Source organism: Haliaeetus leucocephalus, unplaced genomic scaffold, assembly GCF_000737465.1.
Source record: "Haliaeetus leucocephalus isolate CR32 unplaced genomic scaffold, Haliaeetus_leucocephalus-4.0 Scaffold135, whole genome shotgun sequence".
NCBI lineage: Eukaryota > Metazoa > Chordata > Aves > Accipitriformes > Accipitridae > Haliaeetus > Haliaeetus leucocephalus.
This window is the reverse complement of record NW_010972571.1, coordinates 402,296-413,163: the sequence shown is the minus strand read 5'-3', so window position 1 is coordinate 413,163 and position 10,868 is coordinate 402,296. Positions and strand designations below refer to the sequence as shown.

At 45.6% G+C, this 10,868-nt stretch overlaps 1 long non-coding RNA gene across 2 annotated transcripts in view; it reads left to right on the top strand.

The window, feature by feature from the left end:
* The first annotated feature begins 8,679 nt into the window (after positions 1–8,679).
* LOC104843118 overlaps positions 8,680–10,868 on the top strand; it is a 5,283-nt gene continuing 3,094 nt past the window's right edge. For both annotated transcript variants that reach the window (XR_775532.1, XR_775531.1), the window contains exons 1-2: positions 8,680–8,748; positions 9,005–9,155. This is a non-coding gene — a long non-coding RNA (uncharacterized LOC104843118). The remainder of the gene's footprint in view (positions 8,749–9,004; positions 9,156–10,868) is intronic.

Here is a 10,868-nt window from a genome sequence, read left to right as displayed (position 1 = left end):
GTGGGTAGCATCCCACATGTAGCGGGGTGCTAGGTGCTACGCTATCATCTATCCAAGAAGGACTGGGACAAAAAAAACCCCCACCCACCTCTGTGTGAAAACAAACAAAGAGACATCATGCTGCTGATGGCCATTTTGAGATGTTTTTCTTTTTTTTTAAATTAAGTCAGATTGGGAAAAAATAGGACCACTGCATCCTGTCTTAATAGAGAAATGTCAAACAGTGTTTGCCAGTAAGACTTTCATGTGGCTGTGGATGGCAACCTGCTTTCCATCACAAATGCAATGTTAAGCTACTGGAAACTGAATTTCACTAACCAGGAATATTGAGTAACAATTACCTCGACTTAGCACTGTTAAGCCTACATGTAAGCTCTTCAGGGTTTTTGTCTTTAAATCTTCTCAGCATAAACACAAAGCATATCTTGGATGCAGTGTTTATAGAGACTTCCTCTTTTATTACAATGTGAACTTTGCAAGTGTTGTATCCACATGAGTGATGACTTCAGGGACATCAAGGTTAAAGATACACCTTCACGGGTCAAAGGAGCAGAGTGCTTTCAAGATCAGCAAAGCAGCCAAAAAAGCTGTTTAACTTCACCTTCAGGCTAAGACGTTTGGCTGTGTGTGTCTGTGTGCATGCACAGAAATGCAAGCAGTCACAGGAGGCCTGAAACTGCAGACCACAAAGGCCAAACTGGACAAATAAATTGTGAAATAGCCAAGGAGCTCTCTCCCAGGAGAAAATCAGACAAGGAGGGAAGATAAAGAAGGAACATATTTCCATATTTTTCACCTCTGTTGAGCTGGCTGGGCTCTGTGTGACCTCAAAGGGGCTGAGACAGCATTGGTTGAAACCACAGCGTGACCACGTACACATTGCCTTCACTATGGTTTCTACACTGGAAGGTCTTTTCATTTTCATCCCCTTGTCCACCCAACTATCATCATTCAACTACCCGTTATACCCTTTCCTCTCTCCCACTCTCTCCCGCTCGCTGTTTCCACCATCGTGTCTGGGGTACCCCCCAATGTACGTTCTCACTTTTGTATCGCTGTAAATCAGACCTTGGAGTAGGGTGTTTATGGATGCTCCTTCATGCTGAGTAATGTACATGTATTTTTGTTTTTCAGAAAGTTTGTTCAACTGCTTTATCTCTGACAGGAGTCAGGGTAATTATATACTTACTTATTAGCAAGAATTAAAGAGCAAATTTCACATGGGAAGCATATTAAATGTTAAGTGAAAAGAGTCTATAAAAGAAGAAAATGAAACATAGGGTGTGCAGAATTCAGGACTAAAAGCCTCAAATCAAGGTGTTATTTTCATACAAGCCACTCTTTCCTGCTTCATGATAAATGCTGTACATGACTGTTTGAAATGTGTGAGCTATCTGTACCAGTGACAGCACTGCAACAGCTGCACTTACACTGGTACGTCTGTAAAGGTTAAAGGTGGATGTTATAATGATAATGCATTAAAGCAATCAAGAAATGCATACAGCTTTTACCACCTGTATAGAAGACTTTAACTCTGCATGTCCAAAGTGGTACTGGAAATCACCAAGTGAAAAAAAAAACCAAACCAACAAAATTAGTGTACTCTTTGTAGCTATCACTTACCCGGGCTATTTATGTCGCTATGAAGCCAAGCCACCAGCATTTGTAGCCCAGTTCAATAGTTCAAAATTTTTCATCTTGTTGCTTTTTTTTTTTTAAACAGAGGTCTTAATAAAAGGTCAGGGAACCACAGGGGCAAGGAACTTACCATAAGCTCTGGAAATCTGGGCACTAGCACAGCTGCCTTTTAATTTCCTGTGCTTTCGCAAGCAGCAGGTTCCAGCAGCGTCATACCACGCAGCAACATGTACCCCAGCAGGACGCTCCCCAGGACAGCCACGCTCCCAGGAGCACGTCCTGCTGGCCAACCCTCTGGCTGAACCTCTGGCAGCATCTGCCAGGTGTTACCATCCTGGGCTTGGAGACACTTCATCTGAACTCCTCACCTTCTCCAAGGACTTCATCTCTACTCCCCAGAAGGCTGGAGTCTTTGAGAAATTTGGTAACCTCGGTGGCCTTGCACATTCAGTTTTAAGTTGCGTCATTTTTAAAAGCTGCTACCTCCAAAGGACGTTGAAGTTGCAAAGCTAAGTGCACGGAGGATAGGAAACATAAACAGGAGATGTGATCACATAGGTAAAATTGTACTGTGCTGCACATGTTCAGGAAGGTGTGTATCAGTCTGGTCGTAAAACATACGCAAAGCATGGATTTTAAATGGACTTTATTAATACAGCACAAACAATTCAGCATCTTAACAGAAAGAAAGCAATCTAAGATATAAGGAAAAAAACCAAAAAGACATGAAACGAGTTTCTTACTACCATTACTGTCTTGCTCCCCTCAGATGATAAAGCATGAGAAAGACATCTGGGAAGGTGTTAAGTATATATGATTTAAAAGGCTGCAAAAGAAATCCTTCCTCCTTATTTCTGACATACCTGCTTTATCATTAATTGGGGATTCTTCAGCTGGATGGTGCCTGGTCTGCTGTGAATTATCTTCCCTCCTTCTCTGAGTTTCTGGCACATTGTGCCAAGACTGGTTCAAAAGTTAATTGGGGTATTTCAGTTCCTTGGCCTTTTGTAGCAGCAAATGCTTGTGGGAGAGTTTTCTAATGATTAGTATGCAACTCTAGACAAATACAAAACCAGTATGACCTTACACCATGCACTGTATTAAACGTATACTAAAAATCCAGCTTGCACTTAATATATAATTAAATATATGTAGTTACCTACTGCATGTGTTAGCAGCTCATGTCAATAAATTATGCTACCTTAGTTCTGCTATGTCCTTACTTTCGCTTATTTCATTTTGGGTTTAACACCACAGTTTTTAAATATAATTACCTAGTTTAAGAAGCCAGGAAGGAAAAAACCCCAGTGCCTCCTTTCCCATGCCTGCTGCCTCTCCCCGCCTGCTGGACCCAGCTCTGTGCGGGCGCACGGGCGTGCACAGACCAGGAGTGTGACTGTGCATCCCTGCACCCCGTCTTGCTGCTGCCCCAAACCGACCCGTGCAACACACCATGTGCAGAACTGCTCCACTTTCATTGATTTCTGATTGTAATGGGAGTCACTTGGACTACTTTTAATAAGGGCTGCGGTTTTGGGGATTATCTCCTCCCGCTACCTCATAACGTACAGGCTGGTTTGTAACTCCTACCCGAGGCTGAGCTGCAAACCAGAAAGCAACAGCATCGGGTGCTGATGGGCGATGGGAACGGCAATGTTGGCACCTCGGGTTTCGTCCCTCCCAGCCCGCAGGAAAAGGCTCCTGCCTTGCAGTAACAGCTGGCAAGTCTGTCCTCCCAAGGCTTTTGCGTACAACGGGGCATCCCAGAGAAGGGCAGTGCTGTCTGTCCCCACGGGAAATGGAAGTGTATTGATGGCCAGAGAATGAATGAGTCTTTGGGGTGGTATATTTTCTGCCTGCCCTTTCTAAAAGCTTAACTTCCCAAACGCCTATGTCATGTCTCTCTTCACTTCAAAGCATTCAAAATTGTAGCTGCCAACCCTGTCCTTGCCCATAAATCTGGCCGTGCAGCTCACCTCCTCCTTTCTTTGTTCTTATGGTTTCCTTTAACAGCAACAAAGTTCATATTCCCCCCCCCCCCAAACCCCTGCAACATCCTCGCTGCTCTGCAGGCACTGAGTTTCATTGGCTTCTTTTTCAGCCTGTCATGCCATCCCTTTTCTAACATCTTCTGCATGCCACAGCCCCGCAAACATCACAGCAAAGCCCCTTGGCCGTGGTTCTTACCTTCTTAAAGGATGGCTTCTTAGAGAAGTCATCCTCAATGTCTCTAAAAATCGTGTGGTGCAATTCCCATTTCAGTCCCACTGATTTGGACAAGGGGCGAGGGGATTCATGGTTATCCTTAATCTGGGAGTCCCTCCAGAACAGACACTGTCCTTGAGCACCAGCTGTTTATGAGTAACAACAGTAATAAGCCCCCGGTTACCTGCTTCTGGGGACAATTCAATAACTTTGGCACTCTGCTACTACATACAATCAGGGTACGTATTAAAAAAAGAAGACCAAAATAAACCCAGAAGAGAAGTAAACCAGTGCTATGCTGTGATTCTTTGATGACACTCAAGTGTATTATGCAGGCAAGGCAATGCCAGAAGAAGATCTTAACTCTTAGGGAGTTATTGGAAAAATCATGTTTTAATTCACAAGTGGTGAGGCAACAGAGAGCACTTTGTAATAAATTTTCAAAGTTCTTCCTCTGATAGCTTTTGCCTAAGGAGATGGATATGGCAAAGCAAGTGTCCCTTCCCTGGAAACCATTCTCTTGCATGGAAACCACCAAGTAATGGGCTATTGAACTCAGCTACAGGCAACGTAAGGTGCTGGCAGAAAGACAAACTAAAGCAGGCAACTAGTGAATGTAAAATTGGGATCAGGAATTCGGTTCAGAGTAACTGATGCTTATTGATCTGGTAAGGGACCGTGCAACTTGCAGACCATCTAAGTGCTGCCAAACGTTAATCAAAGAGAAAAAAGGAACAAAGCCTAAGCAAATGAACCATTTTTTGTCTGTATTGAACCTGGTGAGTGAAAAAACCCACTGTATCAATGCATTCAGTTACATGCCCAGCAATGTGCTCATTGCTGCAAACTGGGGTCCTCTGTGCTGAAGGCTGGTGTCATTCCAGGTCTGAAGAGGCCAGAGCAAAGCCAGGGCACATGCTTTCATTGCATTGGTAATTACTGAGGCATTTAGGAGGATGGCCCTGAACCAGCCCAGCCGAGGAAAGGCTGCGTTTGAAAGAGTAGCCAGGCCAAATTGTATTAGAGGAGTGTACTCCTGCTGGAAATTACATTAGTGGCTACTTCCCTCCCTCTAACCCCAACAAAATCTTGGCGCTTAAAAAGCACTGAGTTATAGCCCTGGCCTTTTAGGGCTTTTAATTCACTCTGACAGTTTCCTGTGCATCTGATGGAGGGTCCGGTTTGGATGCATAATCTTCTCGAGTGAGAGAGAATAGGGTTTAAACAAGCATACTTTGCTGCAGCCTTCCCACCCACTACTGAACAAGTAGCTCTCCCTGCACGGGGTGCTGCTCAGCATTTTCTCTGGGAAAGGAGGGGGAAGGAGAACCATGGAGCTGAACCCTCGAAGCCTCCCATAGCAAAGCCAAGGGGTGCCGCAGGGCACTGCGGGGAGCAAGAGCCTCTCTGGCCGTCGTGCTCGGGGTGGGAAGGGGCCTCATGCCACACATCCATCGGAGCATGTCATGTTCTTCAGGAAAACCGTCTGCCGGGCTGTCCCCAGGGCCAATGCTACCGGTAGGATCTCCTGCAGGACACAGGGAAGGACAAAGCACTCCCCGAGCTGTTTTGCAGGTGCGGCTGGGAGCCTGCCCGGCTAGTGTGTGACAACACAGATGCAGAGCCTCGACAGAGCAGCAATCTGAGGTAACGGCACGATAAATCAGCCAGGAGGAAGAGGAGGTAACATTAACCTCCTCACACAGCAGCACATTTAGTATATTTAGAAACTCGGCAACTGATGACTCTCTCTCAGCCAGTCTAAAATGTCACCTTCTAGTAAGTGAACAAACTGACATCAGCATTAAATCCAAGCCCAGGGCAAGATGTGTGTTTGACACTTGTGCCAGGTGTGGGAGGAAGCTTTCGGGGTTCATCTTGGAGAGGAGACGGAGACCTGCCAGAGACCTCAGCACCCCTTGCGTGGGGTTAGCAGGGGGGGACAGTTATTTGCCAGCACCCTCCCAGGGGGAAGGGGCACCCAATGGCATTTCCCACTGAACCACTACAGAGTGCTGACTTAAGACGTGGAAATGCAGGCCTGTAAGACTTATTTTCCTTTGCCCTCTTAACCAGCATGTCTCTAATTTGGTGGCGCAAAGAGGGAATAGCTTGGGGACCCCATACTGTTCCCCAGCCCCATCACAAGGGCCCAGAAACTTTTTAGTGATGAATTTTGTTTGGAAGAGGAGAGCTCCCATTGCTCCCTGCCCTTCTCATTTCCATCGGCCATGTTCCCCATGAAACTCACCGTGCAGGAGCTGGGGTAGGCTGCATGGAGCCAGTCAGACATTTGGGGCAGGTTATGCTTGGTGCTTCCCATGCCTTCCTCTTGGAGGTTATTTGATGGACAAACATACACGGGAACCTGGCAACCCTGACACTTCATAGCAACACAATTTCTTTTATACATTTCCATTGGGTTTGTCATCTTGTCTGTCAGTACTGCTCTAAGGACAGGACGTGCCAAGCAAGATTATACTGAGGACTGCTTTGGTTTTGAGCTGTTACCAGATTTAAAGTGGAGGATGACCGATTAGAGGTGAGAAACAGAGAATGGTTCAGGCGACTGAACTGTCCCACGGAAATGTGTATATTATGGGCCAAAAACCACAGGGAGGTTGGTCATGAAGGACAATAACAAGCCAGATTTAAGCCATGATGCTCCAGTGCATTCAGATAAACCATCATAAACCACCTGGTGGCTGTAGTGGCGAGTTACTATTTCACTGTCATTTGACCAGAGACTAGTTTTCAAACCCAGCAGTAACCCCGAAGCAGCAGTGTGGGACCAGTGGGGTGAAGCTGGTCATCTCACTGGTCTTAGTGGATGCAGAGTAGGGCAGAGAGGCTTGCTCAGTGCCAGGACGTTTTGAGCAAGACAACATCTGGTGTGAAATGCTGCAGGATTACAGCTTCTAAATAAAGCCAGGGAGCTGTACCTGTTGCTGCCTGGGGTCAGCAGGCTCTGCTTTAAGCTGTCTGAGACCGAGCTAATCTAAAGATGTTAAATATTTGTTTTCTGCTCTACACTGTCCCATTATTTGATGAGCAATAATGCCTTGTAGGTTTGCCAGGGAGTAAATACACAGCAGGGAGGATTAAACTGCTGTGACTGGCCCTTGGGGCAAATAGATTGACATAAGAGAGTTTGTACTGGGTATAGGCAAGGAAGAGCCGAGCTCTAAGGACATAAAAATCATGTCATTATTCCTCCTGTATTCAGCAGTCACACATCTGTTAGGCCATTTGAAAGGGGAAACCCATGCTCTTTTTTAGCCATACTGACCCTGTATTTTGCAGCCTTGAGGATGGCAGGACTCCAGCTGCAGGGTAAAGAGAGGCAAAGCTTCCCTCAAAATGCAAAACCACCCAAAAGGCTGCTAGCGATGTCTCAGCAGTAGGGGTTCGTGCAGTGCCATGCAGCACGGCCGTGGGCGATGCCGGGTTGCTCAGGCTTCTCTCCTTGCCTGCGACAACCATGCCCAGGTTTCACAGCAGGATGGTCTGTTTGGTAAGTGCATCCGTATGTGAAGATTGAAGACTTCTTCATTTCTGTTGCATCAATGGCCAATGCACTGCATCGGCATTTGGGGGCGGAAGGAATTCTCCTCCACACCCTCATCACCTATGGCTCACCTGAAGGTTGTCACTGAGGCTGAGGGACACACACTTGACAGCTCTGATTTATGGAGATGATCAGATCTGTCTGACATTTATTTAGGGATATAAACCAAGGCTGTTTTCCAGACCATCTCTTGTTTTCACCAAACTTCGTAGCCCACAAGACAAGTCCTTTAAGGCAGATCTGTGCTGCGTGTGTCTCCGGAAGGGCACAGCAGCAGCACCCCCAGCAGTAAGTACTGCATTATTTGACTACAGAAGTCACTGAGAAGTGATTTGTCCTGTTTCTGGTTATGAACACCCCATTTTGCTGTCCATGACAAAGCATGCTTTGAGGATTGTTTTACTTGCAGACATGTCCTCGCAATGGCTATGTCAGGGGCTTGGGTTTTGTGGTCTGCAGCTGGATACCTCAGCCATACAGACCCAGTTCTGCTCCCTCAGCAGAGGGCTGATTATTTCCTTGCTTCTTTCTTTTTTAATAAAAAGGGTAATAACAAATATTTTTTTTGAAAAGTTACATGCTTGAAGGAATATCCTGCTTGCATGTGTTTCTAAGCCTCTATCAAAAAGCTTTATTCTTCTAACAGCTGAAAGCAAAGCTCCATTTGAGATGGACTGCAGACAAAAAAATATGAATGTGGAATGATGAATCCTCTCCCTGTGCTGAGAACAGCTACATACTCACAGGCTGTTCAGAGAATGTAAGAAAATTACTTGATTGCCCAATGGATGATACAGGCTTAAGAAAATGTAAATTAATATCTAATTACTTTATTGAAAGCAGAAGAGCATTGACAGAAGAGAGTCTATTTCAGAAGGAGTGTAGCCTGGATGTATGAACTCCACACAAGTAAAGGACCAATACAAGAAAACTGAAAGTGCCACATGAAGAAACTTTTAGGCTGGCCAACAAGAAGCATGTCCAAGTGCTTTGAAATAATCCGGGGTTTTCCCCAGCTTCCACTCAGGGGCCCTGGGGAGAGCAGCCTGCTCAAGGTGACTGGTGAAGTGTGAGGTGAGTCAAACTAGCAGTGACTATTTATACATTGACAGTGTGCTGTAAACCAAAGGTGAGAGAATACAAATCCTTCAAAGACTGGGGCCGAAGGGGAATTTAATAAGCCGGACTGAAGAAAATAAATTGTGAAATGTCCTGCCAGGATCCTGTGGACACATATTTAGCTAAATGTGGCAAGAGCATTCCAGGCACCTTTAGAAGACCTTGAAGAGAATAAACAAGAAGACAAAAAAAGAAAGACGCCAATTAGAAGAACACAGGTGCACATTCCACAATAAAGGGAACTTGGCACAAAGAACCTCAATTCGGCAGTTTATCTTGACCAATTAGACTGAGACAAGTTTCGCATGTTTTAGTTGGTATAACCAATTATGTCCTATGTTTATGTGCGTGTACAGAGTTGATATAACCAATCATATTTTATGCTTGTGCATGTGTACAGTGACTTTGCAGAATATGTGATTATAAATATGTGTGTGTTTTAGCAATAAACGTCATCTGCTTTCAACTTTACAGGCGTTTGTTTCTACCTCCTGCAAATGGTGACCCCGACGTGGCCCTGAGAGCGCAGAAGACGCAGCAGGAGAAGCCCTGGTTGGAGGTACTGCTGTCGGCGGGACCAAAGCAGGGAAGCTGAGCCTAGGCTAAGAAGACACCTGAAAGGAAGGTGAGCAACCAGGGGCAGTATGGGGCAAAACATGTCCTCGGAGGAAAGGGCAATAGTCAGTCTCCTACTGCATATACTCTCTAAGAGAGGAATTAAATGTAGTGAATCCTCTGTGAGAAGGTTATTGAAATGGTGCCGAGTTCAGGGCTATCCTGCTGAAATGGCTACCGCATTTGAGCCTGATATTTGGGCAGAAATTGGAACAAAATTACGGGATGCGATCTCTAAAGGGGATCAACACGCTAAAGAACTGGTTACTACTTGGCGGTTACTTTTTCACAATATACAGAAATTACACCACACAATATACAATCTCTTACGGGCAGAAAGAGAGGTGGCAGCTGAGGCAAATTCGATTTTGAATCCAACAGTATCGGTGTCGGTAAATGGCGATGAGGACAGACACGATACCAATGAGTCATCTTGTTCGCATTGTCCCTCTGACTGTACTTGTCATAAAATGACATTACCGGATGGTTCAGTAAAAGATACACCGGAGCCAAAAAAGGCATCGCCACCTATTCTACCACGAAACCCTGAGAAAGAAATACACCTGATTAAGCCATCTACGGGTTTATATCCACCTTTACCTGACGATGATGATAATTGGTCAGAACCTCCCCGAGACGATATTTCTTTAGAAAAAGAAAAACCGCCACCAAGTTATGATGTAGCTGAAGATTTGGGCTGTGACCCGAGAAGTTACTGGAGAGAAATACATAAGAAAGCAGCAAGCGAGGGAGTGGTCATTCCTCCTGCTTATCCTGTTATAGTGAGGGCAAATAATCCAAATGAATGGAATCCCTTTTCATGGGATTTGATAAAAGAAGTGTGCAAGTCAGTCCATAATTATGGGCTGATGGCTCTTTTCACTGAAACGCTGCTCGACAATATTTTTGGAGCTCAACTTTTGACTCCGTATGATTGCGATCAATTAGCCAGCATGCTATTAAAGCCAACTCAGAAAATATTGTGGAGAGACAGATGGAGGGGACTGTGTGAAGAAGTTGCTATAGAAAGTTTGGATAGACCCGATGATGACCCCATGAAGGCAATCGGGCTGGATCACCTTATTGGGACAGGTAAATTTACTGATCCAAGATTACAGGCAAGGTTTCCCATAGAGGCCTTGAGAACTGCTTCAGTAATGGCGTTTAAAGCAATGATGACTCTGCCAGAAGAGGGTAGAAATGTTATGATGTCGTTCACGCAGATTAAGCAGGGTCCCCAGGAATTGTACACGTCCTTCATTGACAGACTAAGAGACGCAGTAACTGAACAAGTATTGAGTGTGGAGGCTCAGAATGCTTTGGTGCTAAAATTAGCAGTAGAGAATGCAAATGCTGACTGTAAAAAGCTTTTGATGGCATTAACCAGAGATGCCAGCCTTGTGGATATGGTCGAGGCATGTAACAAGATTGGAGCGACATCATTCCAAATGACTGCATTAGCAGAAGCGTTTGCGGTTGCACTTAGAGAGGCTAAAAAACGTTACAACTGTGGAAAGCCCGGCCATTTAAAGCACAATGTCGGGCTAAAGGGAAACCGAGACAAAAACCACCCGCGGTATCGACAGCAAACTGTGAGACCAGTGCGGGTTTGTGCAAGGCGCCAGGAGGGTGCCCGGGCGGCTCGCGTTTCCCCTTCTGAACCCCCCCAGACCAGCTCTCCGCTACCGCCTGTGGCGGCAACCGGCCAGCAGAGGGCGCCGGC